Below are 20,854 nucleotides of genomic sequence, written 5' to 3' on the forward strand. Positions count from 1 at the left end.
TCTAATTTAATCTAATCTATTGTAATCTAATGTAATGTAGTGTAAAGTAATGTGATGTAATCTAATCTAATCTAATGTAATCTAAACTAATCTAATGTAATCTAATGTAATGTAATCTAAAGTAAACTAATCGAATCTAATGTAATCTAATTTAATCTAATCTAATGTAATCTAATCTAATGTAATCGAATCTAATCTAATGCAATGTAATCTAATGTAATCTAATACAATGCAATGCAATCTAATCTAATGTAATCTAATGTAATCGAATCTAATGTAATGTAATGTAATCTAATCTAATCTAATGTAATGTAATCTAATGTAATCTAATCTAATCAAGTCCAATGTATTGCAATCTGATCTAATGTAATCTAATGTAATGTAATGTAATGTATTCAAATCTAATGTAATCTAATGTAATGTAATCTAATGTAATCTAATGTAATGTAATTAAATTTTAACGAATGTAATCTAATGTTATCTAATGTAATTAATGTAATGTATCCTTATCTAATCTAATGTAATCTAATCTAATGTAATCTAAGATAATGTAATGTAATGTAATGCAATCTAATCTAATCCATTCTAACGTAATGTAATCTAATCTAATGTAATCTAATCTCATTTAATCTAATGAATTTTAATCTAATGCAATTTAATCTAATGTAATCTAATGTAATGTATTCTAATGTCATGTAATCTAATGTAATGTAATGAAATCGAATCTAATCTAATCTGATGTAATGTAATGTAATCTAATGTAATCTAATCTAAAATAATCTAATGTAATTTTAACTAATGTAATCTAATCTAATGTAATGTAATCTAATCTAAACTACTCTAATCTAATGTAATCTAATCTATTGTAATCTAATGTAAACTAATGTAATGTAGAGTAACGTAATCTAATCTAATCTAATCTAATGTAATCTAATGTAATGTAATGTAATCTAATCTAATCTAATTTAATGTAATCTAATGTAATGTAATCTAATGTAATGTAATTTTATCTTAACTAATGTAATCTAATGTAATCTAATCAAATGAAATCTAATGTAATGTAATCTACTGTAATCTAATGTACTGTAATCAAATCGAACCTAATGTAATCTAATGTAATGTAACATAATGTAATCTAATCTAAAATAATCTAATGTAATTTTAACTAATGTATCCTAACGTAATGTAATGTAATGTAATGTAATCTAATCTAATCTAATCTAATGTAATTTAACCTAATGTAATGTAATCTATTGTAGTCTAATCTAATGTAATCTAATGGAATGTAACGTAATCTAATGTATTGTAATCTACTCTAATCTAATCCAATCAATTAAAATCGAATGTAATGTAGTGTAATGTAATGTAATCTAAACTAATGCAATGTAATCTAAACTAATGTAATCTTATGTAATCTAATAAAATTAATGTAATGTAATCTAATCTAATGTCATGTAATCTAATCTAATGCAATATAAACAAATCCAATGTAATGTAATCAAATGTAATGTAACCTAATGTAATCTAATGTAATGTAATTAAATTTTAACGAATGTAATCTAATGTAATCTAATGTAATATAATGTAATCTAATGTAATTAATGTAATGTAATCTTATCTAATCTAATGTAATCTAATCTAATGTAATGTAATCTAATGTAATCTAATGTAATGTAATTTTATCTTAATGTAATGTAATGTAATGAAATGCAATCTAATCTAATCCATTGTAATGTAATCTAATCTAATTTAATCTAGGATCATCTAATATAATCTAATGTAGTGTAATCTAATGCAATCTAATCTAATTTAATGTAATCTAATGTAATCTAAACTAATCTAATGTAATCTAATGTAATGTAATCTAATGGAATCTAATCTAATCTAATCGAATGTAATGTAATGTAATCTAATGTAATCTAATCTAATCTAATGTAATCTAATCTAATGTAATGTAATCAAATGTAATGTAATCCAATCTAATCTAATGTAATGTAATCTAATGTAATCTAATCTAATCAAATCTAATCTATTCCAATGTAATGCAATCAAATCTCATGCAATCTAATGTAATGTATTGTAATCTAATGTAACCTAATGTAATGTGATCTAATTTAATGTAATCTAATCAAATCGAATCTAATGAAATTTAATCTAATGTAATGTCATCTAATGTAGTCTAATCTAATGCAATGTAATGTAATCTAATCTAATCTAATCTAATCTAATGTAATCTAATCTAATCTAATGTTATCTAATGTAATGTAATCTAATCTAAACTAATCTAATGTAATCTAAAGTAATGTAATGTAATCAAATGTAATGTAATCTAACGTAAACTAATCTAATCTAATCTAATCTAATCTCATGTTATCTAATGTAATCTAATGTAATCTAATCTAATGTAATCAAATCTAATCTAATGTAATGTAATCTAATGTAATCTAAACTAATCTAATGTAATCTAATCCAATTTAATGAAATCTAATCTAATGTAATCTAATGTAATGGAATGTAATCTAATCTAATCTAATGAATTGTAATCTAATGTAATCTACTGTAATCTAATGTACTGTAATCAAATCGAATCTAATGTAATATAATGTAATCTAATCTAAAATAATCTAATGTAATTTTACCTAAAGTAATCTAATGTAATGTAATCTAATCTAATCTAATGTAATCTAATCTAATCTAATCTAATGTAATCTAACCTAATGTAATGTCATCTAATGTAATCTAATCTAATGTAATCTAATGGAATGTAACGTAATCTAATGTATTGTAATCTAATCTAATCTAATCTAATCGAATGTAATGTAGTGTAATGTAATGTAATCTAAACTAATGTAACGTAATCTAAACTAATGTAATCTTATGTAATCTAATAAAATTAATGGAATGTAATCTAATCTAATCTAATGTAATGTAATCTAATCTAATGTAATGTAATTGAATCTAATTTAATCTAATCTAATCTAGTTTAATGTAATCTAATCTACATTGATTCCATCATTAGAATTTGATTCAACGATTCATCGAAAGCTGTTTGTTTCATTGAATGAAAGCATTAAGCTCATCATTGACTGATGAGAGAAGCTCTGCTCATTGAATTAAAACGTGCTGTTTGGTTCATGGAGTGAATGTGTGCAGTTTGATTGAGACAATGTGTGACGCTTGTGACATTGAATGAATGAATGTATTCATTGAATTGACAAATGCAGTTTGCTTCATGAACTAAATGTGTGCAACTTGTTTGGTTGAATCAATGCGTTAAGAGTACCTTCATTGAATTATCATTTGCAGTCTGTTTCGTTGAATGAATGAGTGTAGTAGGATTCAGTAAATAAGTGAGTTAGCTTTGTTCGAATGAAACAAGGAATAAGGTTTGAATCATTGAATCAATGATTCTAGTTTGATTCAATCATTCAATCAATGCAGTTTGTTTCATTAAATGAAAACGGTGAGCTTGTGCCATTGAATGAATGAGAGTAGCTCTACTCATTGAATTGACAAATGCAGCCTCTTTCATTGAATATGCAATGAATATGCAGTTTGGTTCACTAAATAAGGGAGATAGGTTTGTTCCATTGAAACAAGGTTTGATTCATTGACTCAATTCATTGTTTGATTCAATGATTCAATGAATGCAGTTTGTTTCTTTGAATGAAAGCGTTAAACTTGACCCATTGAAAGAATGAGAGAAGCTCTACTCATTGGTTTAAAACGTGCAGTCTGTATCATGAGTGCAGTATGCTCCATTGAATGAATGCGTTTTGCTCGTGGCATTGAATGAATGGCTGGAGCTCGATTCTTTTAAATAAAACATACAAAGCATTTCATTGAATGAATGGGTGCAGTTTGATTCACGAAGTAAATGATTTAAGTTTGTTCGATGGAATCCATTAATACTGTTTGATTCATTGAATCATTTGACTCAATGATTCAATGAAGCATTTGGTTTCATTGAATGAAAGTGCTAAGCTCGAGAAAGTGAATACAAAAGAAAAGCTGTACTCATTGAATTAACACGTGCACTCTGTTTCGTTTAATGAATGCATGCAGTGTTTATCATTGCATGAACGCGTGCAGTTTCTTTCATTGAATGAATGGCAAAAGCTAGATTCATTGGAATCGGACTTCCAGTGTTCCTCATCGAATGAATGTTTGCAGTTAGATTCATTAAATGCGTTTAGTTTGTGGCTTTAAAGGAATGAAGAACCTCTACTTGTATGTATTCAAATCTAATGTAATCTAGTGTAATGTAATCCAAAGTAATGTAATCTAATGAAATGTAATCTAATCTAATTTAATCTAATGAAATTTAATCTAATGCAATTTAATCTAATGTAATCTAATGTAATGTATTCTAATGTAATGTAATCTAATGTAATGTAATGAAATCAAATCTAATCTAATCTGATGTAATGTAATGTAATCTAATGTAATCTAATCTAAAATAATCTAATGTAATTTTAACTAATGTAATCTAATCTAATGTAATATAATCTAATCTCTACTAATCTAATCTAATGTAATCTAATCTATTGTAATCTAATGTAAACTAATGTAATGTAGAGAAACGTAATCTAATCTAATCTAATCTAATGTAATCTAATGTAATCTAATCTAATCTAATCTAATGTAATGTAATGTAATCTAATCTAATCTAGCCTAATGTAATGTCATCTAATGTAATCTAATCTAATGTAATCTAATGGAATGTAACGTAATCTAATGTATTGTAATCTAATCTAATCTATTGAAATCGAATGTCATGTAGTGTAATGTAATGTAATCTAAACTAATGTAATGCAATTTAATCTAATGTAATCTAATGTAATGTATTCTAATGTAATGTAATCTAATGTAATGTAATGAAATCAAATCTAATCTAATCTGATGTAATGTAATGTAATGTAATCTAATCTAATCTAAAATAATGTAATGTAATTTTACCTGAAGTAATCTAATCTAATGTAATGTAACGCAATGTAATCTAATCTAATCTAATCTAACCTAATGTAATGTCATCTAATGTAATCTAATCTAATGTAATCTAATGGAATGTAACGTAATCTAATGTATTGTAATCTAATCTAATCTAATCTAATCTATTGAAATCGAATGTCATGTAGTGTAATGTAATGTAATCTAAACTAATGTAATCTATTGTAATCTAATAAAATTAATGTAATGTAATCTAATCTAATCTAAACTAATGTAATCTAATCTAATGTAATGTAAACTAATCCAATGTAATGTAATCAAATGTAATGTAACCTCATGTAATCTAATGTAATGTAATTAAATTTTAACGAATGTAATGTAATGTAATCCAATGTAATTAATGTAATGTATTCTTATCTAATCTAATGTAATCTAATCTAATGTCATCTTAGGTAATGTACTGTAATGTAATGCAATCTAATCTAATCCATTCTAATGTAATCTAATCTAATTTAATCTAAGATCATCTAATATAATCTAATGTAATGTAATCTAATGCAATCTAATCTAATTTAATGTAATCTAATCTAATCTATTGAAATCGAATGTCATGTAGTGTAATGTAATGTAATCTAAACTAATGTAATGTAATCTAAACTAATGTAATCTAATAAAATTAATGTAATCTAATCTAATCTAATGTAATCTAATCTAATGTAATGTAAACTAATCCAATGTAATGTAATCTAATCTAATGTAATCTAATCTAATGTAATCTAAACTAATCTAATGTAATCTAATGTAATGTAATTTAATGTAATGTAATCTAATGTAATCTAATGTAATGTAATTTTATTTTAACTATTATAATCTAATGTAAGGTAATGTAATCGAATGTAATTAATGTAATCTAATCTAATCTAGTGTAATCTCATGTAATCTCATGTAATGTAATGTAATGTAATCTACACTAATGTAATCTAATCTAATCTAAGATCATCTAATATATCTAATGTAATGTAATCTAATGTAATCTAAGATCATCTAATATATCCAATGTAATGTAATCTAATGTAATCCCATCTAATTTAATGTAATCTAATCTAATCTATTATAATCGAATGTAATGTAATGTAATGTAATCTAATTTAATCCAATGTAATGCAATTAATCTAATGTAATCTAATGTAATCGAATCTAATGTAATGTAATGTAATCTAATCTAATCTAATGTAATCTAATCTAATCTAACCTAATGTAATGTCATCTAATGTAATCTAATCTAGTGTAATCTAATGGAATGTAACGTAATCTAATGTATTGTAATCTAATCTAATCTATTGAAATCGAATGTCATGTAGGTTAATGTAATGTAATCTAAACTAATGTAATGTAATCTAAACTAATGTAATCTAATGTAATCTAATAAAATTAATGTAATCTAATCTAATCTAATCTAATGTAATCTAATCTAATGTAATGTAAACTAATCCAATGTAATGTAATCAAATGTAATGTAATCTAATGTAATCTAATCTAATGTAATGTAAACTAATCCAATGTAATGTAATCAAATGTAATATAACCTAATGTAAACTAATGTAATGTAATTAAATTTTAACGAATGTAATCTAATGTAATGTAATGTAATCTAATGTAATTAGTGTAATGTATTCTTATCTAATCTAATGTAATCTAATCTAATGTAATCTAAGGTAATGTACTGTAATGTAATGCAATCTAATCTAATCCATTCTAATGTAATCTAATCTAATTTAATCTAAGATCATCTAATATAATCTAATGTAATGTAATCTAATGCAATCTAACGTGATGTAATTAAATTTTAACGAATGTAATCTAATGTAATTAATGTAATCTTATCTAATCTAATGTAATCTAATGTAATGTAATGTAATGTAATGCAATCTAATGTAATCCATTCTAATGTAATCTAATCTAATTTAGTCTAAGATCATCTAATATAATCTAATGTAATGTAATCTAATGCAATCTAATCTAATTTAATGTAATCTAATCTAATCTAATGTAATTGAATCTAATTTAATCTAATCTAATCTAATTTAATGTAATCTAATCTACATTGATTCCATCATTAGAATTCGATTCAATGATTCAACGAAAGCTGTTTGTTTCATTGAATGAAAGCATTAAGCTCATCATTGACTGATGAGAGAAGCTCCGATCATTGAATTAACACGTGCAGTTTGGTTCATGGAGTGAATGTGTGCAGTTTGATCGAGACAATGTGTGACGCTTGTGACATTGAATGAATGAGTAGCTGTATTCATTGAATTGACAAATGCAGTTTGCTTCATGAACTAAATGTGTGCAATTTGTTTAGTTGAATCAATGCGTTAAGAGTACCTTCATTGAATTATCATTTGCAGTCTGTTTCGTTGAATGAATGAGTGTAGTAGGATTCAGTAAATAAGTGAGTTAGCTTTGTTCGAATGAAACAAGGAATAAGGTTTGAATCATTGAATCAATGATTCTAGTTTGATTCAATCATTCAATCAATGCAGTTTGTTTCATTAAATGAAAACGGTGAGCTTGTGCCATTGAATGAATGAGAGTAGCTCTACTCATTGAATTGACAAATGCAGCCTCTTTCATTGAATATGCAATGAATATGCAGTTTGGTTCACTAAATAAGGGAGATAGGTTTGTTCCATTGAAACAAGGTTGGATTCATTGAATCAATTCATTGTTTGATTCAATGATTCAATGAATGCAGTTTGTTTCTTTGAATGAAAGCGTTAAGCTTGACCCATTGAAAGAATGAGAGAAGCTCTACTCATTGGTTTAAGACGTGCAGTCTGTATCATGAGTGCAGTATGCTCCATTGAATGAATGCGTTTTGCTCGTGGCATTGAATGAATGGCTGGAGCTCGATTCTTTTAATTAAAACATACAAAGCATTTCATTGAATGAATGGGTGCAGTTTGATTCACGAAGTAAATGAGTTAAGTTTGTTCGATGGAATCCATTAATACTGTTTGATTCATTGAATCATTTGACTCAATGATTCAATGAAGCATTTGGTTTCATTGAATGAAAGTGCTAAGCTCGAGAAAGTGAATACAAAAGAAAAGCTGTACTCATTGAATTAACACGTGCACTCTGTTTCGTTTAATGAATGCATGCAGTTTTTATCATTGCATGAACGCGTGCAGTTTCTTTCATTGAATGAATGGCAAAAGGTACATTCATTGGAATCGGACTTACAGTGTTCCTCATCGAATGAATGTTTGCAGTTAGATTCATTAAATGCATTTAGTTTGTGGCTTTAAAGGAATGAAGAACCTCTACTTTAATCTAATCTAATCTAATCTAATGTTATGTAATCAAATGTAATCTAAACTAATCTAATGTAATGTAATCTAATGGAATCTAATCTCAACTATTCTAATGTAATGTAATATAATCTAATGTAATCTAATCAAATGTAATCTAAACTAATCTAATGTAATGTAATCTAATGGAATCTAATGTAATGTAGTGTAATCTAATCAAATCTAATCTAATCATATCTAATCTAATCTAATCTAATGAAACGTAATCTAACCTAATCTAATGTCATCTAATCCAATGTAATGTAATCTAATCTAATACAATCTAGTGTAATGTAATGTAATCCAATCTAATCTAATCTAATGTAATCTATAGTACTGTGATGTAATCTAATCTAATGTAGATTCATTAAATGCGTTTAGTTTGTGGCTTTGAAGGAATGAAGAACCTCGACTTTAATCTAATCTAATCTAATGTTATGTAATCTAATGTAATCTAAACTAATCTAATGTAATCTAATATAATGTAATCTAATGGAATCTAATGTAATGTAGTGTAATCTAATCAAATCTAATCTAATCATATCTAATCTAATCTAATGTAATCTAATCGAATCTAATGAAATGTAATCTAACCTAATCTAATGTCATCTAATCCAATGTAATGTAATCTAATCTAATACTATCTAGTGTAATGTAATGTAATCCAATCTAATCTAATCTAATGTAATCTATAGTACTGTGATGTAATCTAATCTAATGTAGATTCATTAAATGCTGTGGTTTGTGGCTTTGAAGGAATGAAGAAACTCTACTTTAATCTAATCTAATCTAATGTAATGTTATGTAATCTAATGTAATCTAAACTAATCTAATGTAAAGTAATCTAATGGAATCTAATCTAAACTATTCTAATGTAATGTAATCTAATCTAATGTAATCTAATCTAATGTAATCTAAACTAATCTAATGTAATCTAATGTAATGTAATTTTATTTTAACAAAAGTAATCTAATGTAATGTTATATAATCTAATGTAATTAATGTAATCTAATCTAATCTAATGTAATCTCATGTAATCTAATGTAATGTAATCTCATCTAATCTAATGTAATGTAATCTACACTAATGTAATCTAATCTAATCTAAGATCATCTAATATATCCAATGTAATATAATCTAATGCAATCTCATCTAATTTAATGTAATCCAATCTAATCTATTATAATCGAATGTAATGTAATCTAATTTAATCCAATGTAATGCAATTAATCTAATGTAATCTAATGTAATCGAATCTAATGTAATGTAATGTAATCTAATCTAATCAAATCTAATCAAATCTAATCAAATGCAATGTTTTGCAATCTGATCTAATGTAATCTAATGTAATGTAATGTAATGTATTCAAATCTAATGTAATCAAATGTAATGTAATCTAATGTAATGTAATCTAATGTAATCTAATGTAATGCAATTTTATTTTAACAAATGTAATCTAATGTAATGTAATGTAATCTAATGTAATTATTGTAATCTAATCTAATGTAATCTCATGTAATCTAATGTAATGTAATCTCATGTAATGTAATGTAATGTATTCTAATGTAATGTAATCTAATGTAATGTAATGAAATCGAATCTAATCTAATCTGATGTAATGTAATGTAATCTAATGTAATCTAATCTAAAATAATCTAATGTAATTTTAACTAATGTAATCTAATCTAATGTAATGTAATCTAATCTAAACTAATCTAATCTAATGTAATCTAATCTATTGTAATCTAATGTAAACTAATGTAATGTAGAGTAATGCAATCTAATCTAATCTAACCTAATGTAATCTAATCTAATGTAATCTAATGTAATGTAATGTAATCTAATCTAATCTAAAGTAATGTAATCTAATGTAATGTAGTCTAATGTAATTTAATGTGATGTAATTTTATCTTAACTAATGTAATGTAATGTAATGTAATGTAATGTATTCAAATCTAATGTAATCTAGTGTAATGTAATCTAAAGTAATGTAATCTAATCTAAGGTAATCTAATCTAATTTAATCTAATGAAATTTAATCTAATGCAATTTAATCTAATGTGATCTAATGTAACGTATTCTAATGTAACGTAATCTAATGTACTGTAATCAAACCGAATCTAATGTAATCTAATGTAATGTAATGTAATATAATGTAATGTAATCTAAAATAATCTAATGTAATTTTACCTAAAGTAATCTAATGTAATGTAAAGTAATGTAATGTAATGTAATCTAATCTAATCTAATCTATTGAAATCGAATGTAATGTAGTGTAATGTAATGTAATCTAAACTAATGTAATCTTATGTAATCTAATAAAATTAATGTAATGTAATCTAATGTAATTTAATCTAATCTAATCTAATGTAATGTAATCAAATGTAATGTAACCTAATGTAATCTAATGTAATCTAATCTAATCTAATGTAATGTAATCTAATGTAATCTAATGTAATGTAATTTTATCTTAACTAATGTAATCTAATGTAATGTAATCTAATCTAATTTGATCTTAACTAATGTAATCTAATGTAATCTAATCTAATCTAATCTAATCTAATGTATTGTAATCTAATGTAACCTACTGTAATCTAATGTACTGTAATCAAACCGAATCTAATGTAATCTAATTTAATGTAATGTAATATAATGTAATCTAATCTAAAATAATCTAATGTAATTTTATCTAAAGTAATGTAATGTAATGTAATCTAATCTAATCTAATGTAATCTAATCTAATCTAATCGAATGTAATGTAGTGTAATGTAATGTAATCTAATGTAATCTAATCAAATGTAATGTAATGGAATGTAACGTAATCTAATGTATTGTAATCTAATCTAATCTAATCTATTGAAATCGAATGTAATGTAGTGTAATGTAATGTAATCTAAACTAATGTAATGTAATCTAAACTAATGTCATCTAATGTAATCTAATAAAATTAATGTAATCCAATCTAATCTAATCTAATCTAATGTAATCTAATCTAATGTAATGTAAACTAATCCAATGTAATGTAATCAAATGTAATGTAACCTAATGTAATCTAATGTAATGTAATTAAATTTCAACGTATGCAATCTAATGTAATGTAATCTAATCTAATCTAATCTAATCTAATGTAATCTAATGTAATGTTGTCTAATGTAATCTAATGTAATGTAATTTTATCTTAACTAATGTAATCTAATGTAATGTAATGTAATCTAATGTAATCCAATCTAATGTATTGTAATCTAATGTAATCTACTGTAATCTAATGTACTGTAATCAAATCGAATCTAATGTAATGTAATGTAATATAATGTAATCTAATCTAAAATAATCTAATGTAATTTTACCTAAAGTAATCTAATGTAATGTAATGTAATGTAATCTAATCTAATCTAATCTAATCTATTGAAATCGAATGTAATGTAGTGTAATGTAATGTAATCTAAACTAATGTAATGTAATCTAAACTAATGTAATCTTATGTAATCTAATAAAATTAATGTAATGTAATCTAATTTAATCTAATGTAATCTAATCTAATGTAATGTAAACTAATCCAATGTAATGTAATCAAATGTAATGTAACCTAATGTAATCTAACGTGATGTAATTAAATTTTAACGAATGTAATCTAATGTAATTAATGTAATCTTATCTAATCTAATGTAATCTAATGTAATGTAATGTAATGTAATGCAATCTAATGTAATCCATTCTAATGTAATCTAATCTAATTTAGTCTAAGATCATCTAATATAATCTAATGTAATGTAATCTAATGCAATCTAATCTAATTTAATGTAATCTAATCTAATCTAATATAATTGAATCTAATTTAATCTAATCTAATCTAATTTAATGTAATCTAACCTACATTGATTCCATCATTAGAATTCGATTCAATGATTCAACGAAAGCTGTTTGTTTCATTGAATGAAAGCATTAAGCTCATCATTGACTGATGAGAGAAGCTCTGGTCATTGAATTAACACGTGCAGTTTGGTTCATGGAGTGAATGTGTGCAGTTTGATTGAGACAATGTGTGACGCTTGTGACATTGAATGAATGAATGTATTCATTGAATTGACAAATGCAGTTTGCTTCATGAACTAAATGTGTGCAATTTGTTTGGTTGAATCAATGCGTTAAGAGTACCTTCATTGAATTATCATGTGCAGTCTGATTCGTTGAATGAATGAGTGTAGTAGGATTCACCAAATAAGTGAGTTAGCTTTGTTCTAATGAAACAAGGAATAAGGTTTGAATCATTGAATCAATGATTCTAGTTTGATTCAATCATTCAATCAATGCAGTTTGTTTCATTAAATGAAAACGGTGAGCTTGTGCCATTGAATGAATGAGAGTAGCTCTACTCTTTGAATTGTCAAATGCAGCCTCTTTCATTGAATATGCAATGAATATGCAGTTTGGTTCACTAAATAAGGGAGATAGGTTTGTTCCATTGAAACAAGGTTTGATTCTTTGAATCAATTCATTGTTTGATTCAATGATTCAATGAATGCAGTTTGTTTCTTTGAATGAAAGCGTTAAGCTTGACCCATTGAAAGAATGAGAGAAGCTCTACTCATTGGTTTAAGACGTGCAGTCTGTATCATGAGTGCAGTATGCTCCATTGAATTAATGCGTTTTGCTCGTGGCATTGAATGAATGGATGGAGCTCGATTCTTTTAATTAAGACATACTAAGCATTTCATTGAATGAATGGGTGCAGTTTGATTCACGAAGTAAATGTTTGTTCGATGGAATCCATTAATACTGTTTGATTCATTGAGTCAATGATGGCAATGATGTGAAGGGCAGGTCGTGCCTCACAAACCTTATTGAATTCTTTGAGAAGGTGACTAAGGAGGTAGATGAGGGGAAAGCGGAAGATGTGGTATATATGGATTTTAGTAAGGCGTTTGATAAGTTCCCCCATGGTAGGCTACTGCAGAAAATACAGAGATATGGCATTGAGGGTGAGTTGGAGGTTTGGATTATGAATTGGCTCTCTGGAAGAAGACAGAGGGTAGTAGTTGATGGCAAAGGTTCATCTTGGAGTGCCGTCACTAGCGGTGTTCCGCAAGGATCTGCTTTGGGACCATTGCTGTTTGTCATTTTTATAAATGACCTGGAGGAAGGGTTAGAAGTTTGGGTGAGCAAGTTTGCGGATGATACGAAAGTCGGAGGAGTTGTAGACAGTGAGGAAGGATATGGCAGGTTACAGCGGGATATAGAGAAGCTGCAGAGCTGGGCAGAAAGGTGGCAAATGGAGTTCAATGTAGCTAAGTGTGAAGTGATTCACTTTGGTAAGAGTAATAAAAAGATGGATTACTGGGCTAATGGTAGACTACTTGGTAGTGTGGAAGAGCAGAGGGATCTTGGTGTCCATGTACACAGATCTCTGAAAGTTGCCACCCAGGTAAATAGTGCAGTGAAGAAGGCATATGGCGTACTGGCTTTTATTGGTAGAGGAATTGAGTTCCGGAGTCCTGAGGTCATGCTGCAGTTGTATAAGACTCTGGTGGGGCCGCATCTGGAATATTGTGTGCAGTTTTGGTCGCCATACTATAGGAAGGATGTGGAGGCACTGGAACGGGTGCAGAGGAAGTTTACCAGGATGTTGCCTGGTATGGTAGGTAGATCCTATGAGGAAAGGCTGAGGCACTTGGGGTTGTTTTCATTGGAGAAAAGAAGGTTTAGGGGTGATTTGATAGAGGTGTACAAGATGATTAGGAGGTTAGATAGGGTTGACAGTGAGAACCTTTTTCCACGTATGGAGTCAGCTATTACAAGGGGGCATAGCTTTAAATTAAGGGGGGGGGGTAGATATAGGACTGATGTTAGGGGTAGGTTCTTCACTCAGCGAGTCGAAAGTTCATGGAATGCCCTGCCAGTAGCAGTAGTGGACTCTCCCTCTTTATGGGTATTTAAGCGGGCATTGGATAGGTATATGGAGGATAGTGGGTTAGTGTAGGTTAGGTGGGCTTTGATCGGCGCAACATCGAGGGCCGAAGGGCCTGTACTGCGCTGTATTCTTCTATGTTCTATGTTCTATAATCACCAACACTGCTTCACTTCGAAGTTTCCAATTTGTGAAGCAGTGCCTTTCACTGGCAAAGGAGAAACATTTGTCCAGAGCTGCCTGGTTCAGGGTCGCCTCCTTCTCTGCTGGAAGTACCCATCGTTTTATTCACATTCACGACGCAATTTCATGATCTACTCCAGTGAAAACGTGTCATGGTGTCGTCTAAGCAAGACCCTGCCGAAACTCAGCGAGAGACATCTGCTCATTTCGAGCTCAGGCTGCGTGACACCTTTTATTGGCGCCGCCACTTCACTGCAAATTAGCGGCTAAAAACGAGCCATTCTTAGCATTAGCTTGATTTGTACCTTCCTGCAGTGCATTTGCTAAACAACATCAGATAGATCTCATCCGGCCCAGCTGACTTATCTATTTTCACACTCTGCAGTATTTCTAATATCTCTTCCTTGTGAACCTCAATCTCTTCTAGTCTAGACGCAAGTATCTCTGTATCTTCCTCGCCAACATTTTCATTATCTATAGCGAACTCTGTCGAAAAATATTTATTTAGTGCTTCCTCTATCTCCACTGACTCCACACACGACTTCCCACTATTATCCTTGATTGTCCCAGATTTAACTCTCGTCATTCTTTTATTCCTGACATACCTATGGAAAGCCTTAGCGTTAACCCTGATCCTATCTGCCAACAACTTCTCATGTCTCCTCCTGGCTCTTCCCAGCTCTCTTTTTAGGTCTTTCCTGAGATCGTTGGAAACCTCGAGCGCTCTAACTGAGTTTTCACGTTTTGTCCTAACATAAGACTTCTTGTTCTTCTTGACCAGGGATTCCACCTTCCTTAGTAAACCACGGCTCACGCGTTCTATATCTTCCTCCCTGCCTGGCAGGTACATACTTATCGAGGACACACAGGAGCTTTTCCTTGAATAAGCTTCACATTTTTAATGTGCTCACCCCCTACAGTTTCCTACCCAACTCTGCGCTTCCTAAATCTTACCTCATTGCATCGTGATTTCCCTTCCACCAGCTGAAACTCTTGCTCCGTGGAGTACACCTATCCCTTTCCATCACGAAAGTAAACCTGAGAGAATTGTGATCGCTGTCTCCACAGTGCTCACCTACTTCCAAATCTAAAACCTGGCCAGGCTCGTTACCCAGTACTAAATCGAAAGTGGCTTCTTCCCTTGAAGGCATGTCTACATACTGTGTCAGGAATCCCTCCCGCACACACTGGACAAAAACTGACCCATCTATCGTACTCGTACTGTCGTGATCTCAGTCAATATTTGGATATTGTCTTGAGTGTTCCAGAGTTTTTCATTGTCCCACCGTCCAGATGAAGTTTGTATTGCTCACGTACGGGAGCGATAATTCTTTCAATGTCTCAGATCAATTCCTGTGCCGAGAACATCAGAGTCAATGTCCCTTCCTCTACTCGGACTGACAATTTACACTTCTTCAATCTCCTGTGATTCCATTTCCCAAAGAGTTTCTCAAGATTTCCAAAGCTGGAGCCTAAATTATATGGTTTGCTTCCTAAACATTTTTCCAACTGCCAACTGACAATATGTTCACAGTATCTCTTCACAATCCTCTGGCTTTTCCATGTCCAGGGATGAGAAGTCCCATTTGGTGGAGAGAGTTCCTAGGCTGGTGAGTTTCACTTTGGAACAAAGATGGTTAAGTGGCAATTTCCTGCGGTTGTTTGTAATGATGGGAGACGGAGCGGTGGGGAATGAGCACTCTGACGAGCAAGAGGAAGTGTTGCCAATGACCAGAGTCAGAGAACAGAGGACAAGGGATTAAAGGAATCTAATGAAAAGCAGCACTTCTGCTCAGGGCGTTCAATAACAACTGCAGAAACCCGATGTGTCGAGCAGTGTATCTGGAAAGAGAAACAGAGATAATGTTTTAAATGTGGAGCATTTCTGATGAAGAACTCGAGTTTCTCAAGTCTAATCAAATTACAGGCCTGGTTTGCAAAACGGGCTTTCTGAACTTTGAATTGTTCCAGCAGCAAAGCACGGAAAACGCAGTCAGCAGGATTCGAACCTACATGGGGAGACCCCAATGGATTTCTAATCCATCGCCTTAAACACTCGGCCATGACTACAGACGGGACTGCGTCCTGAGCACTGACCAAATCAGCCGTGATCTCATTGAAAGCTGCCGCTGACTTGAGTGAAATGTTTCCATCTCCATTCATACCTTTGCTGTCATTTGTAAGGTGCGAGACACCAATGTCAAAGAAGAAAAGCACAAAGTTAGGAAAAGATATTTGCAGCAAAATTGAGTCAAAATTATTTATTGAAAGGAAAATCACACTTGGCAATTTGCTCGATCTCTTTGCGAACATGACCAACAGAGGTAATCAAGGGAGCTATTGATCTGAGTATTCTTGGACATGAAACAAACAAAGGTTAGTGACATATTCATTTCTTTATTTAGCGAACGAAATGGTCTTTCCTGATGGTTACAATGAAAGAGATGGTTCCCAATAAAAGACAGAGATTAAGTCGCTTGTAGATGTACTTCAATGTGATACGATTCACTTTCAGCCCCTAATTACCCCAGAGATGGAGGGGGTGAGTTACTTATCTTCACTCTTCAATTCCACAGCATGGAGGTACAGATATGAAACCGCCAGAGATGGAGTTCTTGAATTGGGAACCAGCGACACTGAAGGAACTCGGCAGGAGTGAGGACTGCAGATGCTGGAAACCTGATTTTAGATCAGAAAATGCTGGAAAAGCACAGCAGCATCCGAGGAGCAGGAAAGTCGATGTTTCTGTTGCCAGTCTTTCTGCGTTCCGCAAACAATTTTCGTTTTAGGCTCAGATTTCCAGCAACTGCAGCTATTTGTATTATGTTAACATTCATAATGTTTTGGACAAAACCAATGACCTGCTAGCATCGGAAAATCGGCAGAAGTACTGGTACACCGATATGTTAGCTGAACAATACAACCATTCCATGAGCGGGAATACGATCCGGGCCACGGTGCTGAGAGTACCGAATCTTCACAAGTAAATAACAAGACAAGGCGATAGATACTATCGTATTTAGTGTAAATAAAACACCCTTTATGAACATTTTCGTTGCAGATTATTTTCAACTTGTCTTCGTAGATTTACAAAGTGGGAAAAGGCCATTCCGCCTGATCAGAGAGCCATCTATTCCAGTCGCAGTTTCCAACTTTGGCCCAAAGTGTCGTGTGTTCTAATGTTCCCAGGGCAAATGTCAATGACTTTATCCTGTGTTCTTAAATGGCACAGATGTATGACACTTCCACAACGACTTGTCACTCTTTTGAGGAACTCATGCTCATTTTCACCCACAAAGGCACCCCCAAACCGACAGAGGTCTCCGTTGTGGTGAGCTGGAATTTGAAATGGACAATAAGACAAATGCAAGTTTTAAATGCGGAAGCACAGAAGCGACGTCCCGGCAGGGCTTTGCAGGGGAGCGTCAACGAGGGGCACGGTTAAAGTGAGACATTCCCCACAAGCCAGGTAGGACTCGAACCTACAATGTCCTGATCCGAAGTCAGACGCGTTATCCATTACGCTACTGGCCCAATAGACGCGCACAGCCACGGCAGAATGTCGATATGTAATGCCATGGACTTTCACGGAATCAGAATTAAAAAGGTGAACAAGCAGCGAAGATAATCACCAACACTGCTTCACTTCGAAGTTTCCAATTTGTGAAGCAGTGCCTTTCACTGGCAAAGGAGAAACATTTGTCCAGAGCTGCCTGCTTCAGGGTCACCTCCTTCTCTGCTGGAAGTGCCCATCGTTTTATTCACATTCACGACGCGATTTCCTGATCTACTCCAGTGAAAACGTGTCATGGTGTCGTCTAAGCAAGACCCTGCCGAAACTCAGCGAGAGACATCTGCTCATTTCGAGCTCAGGATGTGGAATTAGACGAGCTGCGTGACACCTTTTATTGGCGCCGCCACTTCACTGCAAATTAGCGGCTCAAAACGAGCCGTTGTTAGCATCAGCTTGATTTGTACCTTCCTGCAGTGCATTTGCTAAACAACATCAGATAGATCCCATCCGGCCCAGCTGACTTATCTATTTTCACACTCTGCAGTATTTCTAATATCTCTTCCTTGTGAACCTCAATCTCTTCTAGTCTAGACGCAAGTATCTCTGTATCTTCCTCGCCAACATTTTCATTATCTATAGCGAACTCTGTCGAAAAATATTTATTTAGTGCTTCCTCTATCTCCACTGACTCCACACACGACTTCCCACTATTATCCTTGATTGTCCCAGATTTAACTCTCGTCATTCTTTTATTCCTGACATACCTATGGAAAGCCTTAGCGTTAACCCTGATCCTATCTGCCAACAACTTCTCATGTCTCCTCCTGGCTCTTCCCAGCTCTCTTTTTAGGTCTTTCCTGAGATCGTTGGAAACCTCGAGCGCTCTAACTGAGTTTTCACGTTTTGTCCTAACATAAGACTTCTTGTTCTTCTTGACCAGGGATTCCACCTTCCTTAGTAAACCACGGCTCACGCGTTCTATATCTTCCTCCCTGCCTGGCAGGTACATACTTATCGAGGACACACAGGAGCTTTTCCTTGAATAAGCTTCACATTTTTAATGTGCTCACCCCCTACAGTTTCCTACCCAACTCTGCGCTTCCTAAATCTTACCTCATTGCATCGTGATTTCCCTTCCACCAGCTGAAACTCTTGCTCCGTGGAGTACACCTATCCCTTTCCATCACGAAAGTAAACCTGAGAGAATTGTGATCGCTGTCTCCACAGTGCTCACCTACTTCCAAATCTAAAACCTGGCCAGGCTCGTTACCCAGTACTAAATCGAAAGTGGCTTCTTCCCTTGAAGGCATGTCTACATACTGTGTCAGGAATCCCTCCCGCACACACTGGACAAAAACTGACCCATCTATCGTACTCTTACTGTCGTGATCTCAGTCAATATTTGGATATTGTCTTGAGTGTTCCAGAGTTTTTCATTGTCCCACCGTCCAGATGAAGTTTGTATTGCTCACGTACGGGAGCGATAATTCTTTCAATGTCTCAGATCAATTCCTGTGCCGAGAACATCAGAGTCAATGTCCCTTCCTCTACTCGGACTGACAATTTACACTTCTTCAATCTCCTGTGATTCCATTTCCCAAAGAGTTTCTCAAGATTTCCAAAGCTGGAGCCTAAATTATATGGTTTGCTTCCTAAACATTTTTCCAACTGCCAACTGACAATATGTTCACAGTATCTCTTCACAATCCTCTGGCTTTTCCATGTCCAGGGATGAGAAGTCCCATTTGGTGGAGAGAGTTCCTAGGCTGGTGAGTTTCACTTTGGAACAAAGATGGTTAAGTGGCAATTTCCTGCGGTTGTTTGTAATGATGGGAGACGGAGCGGTGGGGAATGAGCACTCTGACGAGCAAGAGGAAGTGTTGCCAATGACCAGAGTCAGAGAACAGAGGACAAGGGATTAAAGGAATCTAATGAAAAGCAGCACTTCTGCTCAGGGCGTTCAATAACAACTGCAGAAACCCGATGTGTCGAGCAGTGTATCTGGAAAGAGAAACAGAGATAATGTTTTAAATGTGGAGCATTTCTGATGAAGAACTCGAGTTTCTCAAGTCTAATCAAATTACAGGCCTGGTTTGCAAAACGGGCTTTCTGAACTTTGAATTGTTCCAGCAGCAAAGCACGGAAAACGTAGTCAGCAGGATTCGAATCTACGTGGGGAGACCCCAATGGATTTCTAATCCATCGCCTTAACCACTCGGCCATGACTACAGACGGCACTGTGTCCTGAGCACTGACCAAATCAGCCGTGATCTCATTGAAAGCTGCCACTGACTTGAGTGAAATGTTTCCATCTCCATTCATACCTTTGCTGTCATTTGTAAGGTGCGAGACACCAATGTCAAAGAAGAAAAGCACAAAGTTAGGAAAAGATATTTGCAGCAAAATTGAGTCAAAATTATTTATTGAAAGGAAAATCACACTTGGCAATTTGCTCGATCTCTTTGCGAACATGACCAGCAGAGGTAATCAAGGGAGCTATTGATCTGAGTATTCTTGGACATGAAACAAACAAAGGTTAGTGACATATTCATTTCTTTATTTAGCGAACGAAATGGTCTTTCCTGATGGTTACAATGAAAGAGATGGTTCCCAATAAAAGACAGAGATTAAGTCGCTTGTAGATATACTTCAATGTGATACGATTCACTTTCAGCCCCTAATTACCCCAGAGATGGAGGGGGTGAGTTACTTTTCTTCACTCTTCAATTCCACAGCATGGAGGTACAGATATGAAACCGCCAGAGATGGAGTTCTTGAATTGGGAACCAGCGACACTGAAGGAACTCGGCAGGAGTGAGGACTGCAGATGCTGGAAACCTGATTTTAGATCAGAAAATGCTGGAAAAGCACAGCAGCATCCGAGGAGCAGGAAAGTCGATGTTTCTGTTGCCAGTCTTTCTGCGTTCCGCAAACAATTTTCGTTT

At 32.3% G+C, this 20,854-nt stretch overlaps 3 non-coding genes across 3 annotated transcripts; all 3 read right to left on the reverse strand.

The window, feature by feature from the left end:
- Nucleotides 1-16,383: 16,383 nt before the first annotated feature.
- trnas-aga (transfer RNA serine (anticodon AGA)) lies at nucleotides 16,384-16,465 on the reverse strand. Its single transcript has one exon. It is a non-coding gene; the product is annotated as a tRNA-Ser (tRNA).
- A 1,391-nt stretch (nucleotides 16,466-17,856) lies between these two features.
- trnar-ucg (transfer RNA arginine (anticodon UCG)) lies at nucleotides 17,857-17,929 on the reverse strand. Its single transcript has one exon. It is a non-coding gene; the product is annotated as a tRNA-Arg (tRNA).
- Nucleotides 17,930-20,056: 2,127 nt separating this feature from the next.
- trnas-aga (transfer RNA serine (anticodon AGA)) lies at nucleotides 20,057-20,138 on the reverse strand. Its single transcript has one exon. It is a non-coding gene; the product is annotated as a tRNA-Ser (tRNA).
- Between the last annotated feature and the right edge of the window lie 716 nt (nucleotides 20,139-20,854).

The sequence above is a fragment of the Chiloscyllium punctatum genome, chromosome 13 (genome assembly GCF_047496795.1).
Source record: "Chiloscyllium punctatum isolate Juve2018m chromosome 13, sChiPun1.3, whole genome shotgun sequence".
Taxonomy (NCBI): domain Eukaryota; kingdom Metazoa; phylum Chordata; class Chondrichthyes; order Orectolobiformes; family Hemiscylliidae; genus Chiloscyllium; species Chiloscyllium punctatum.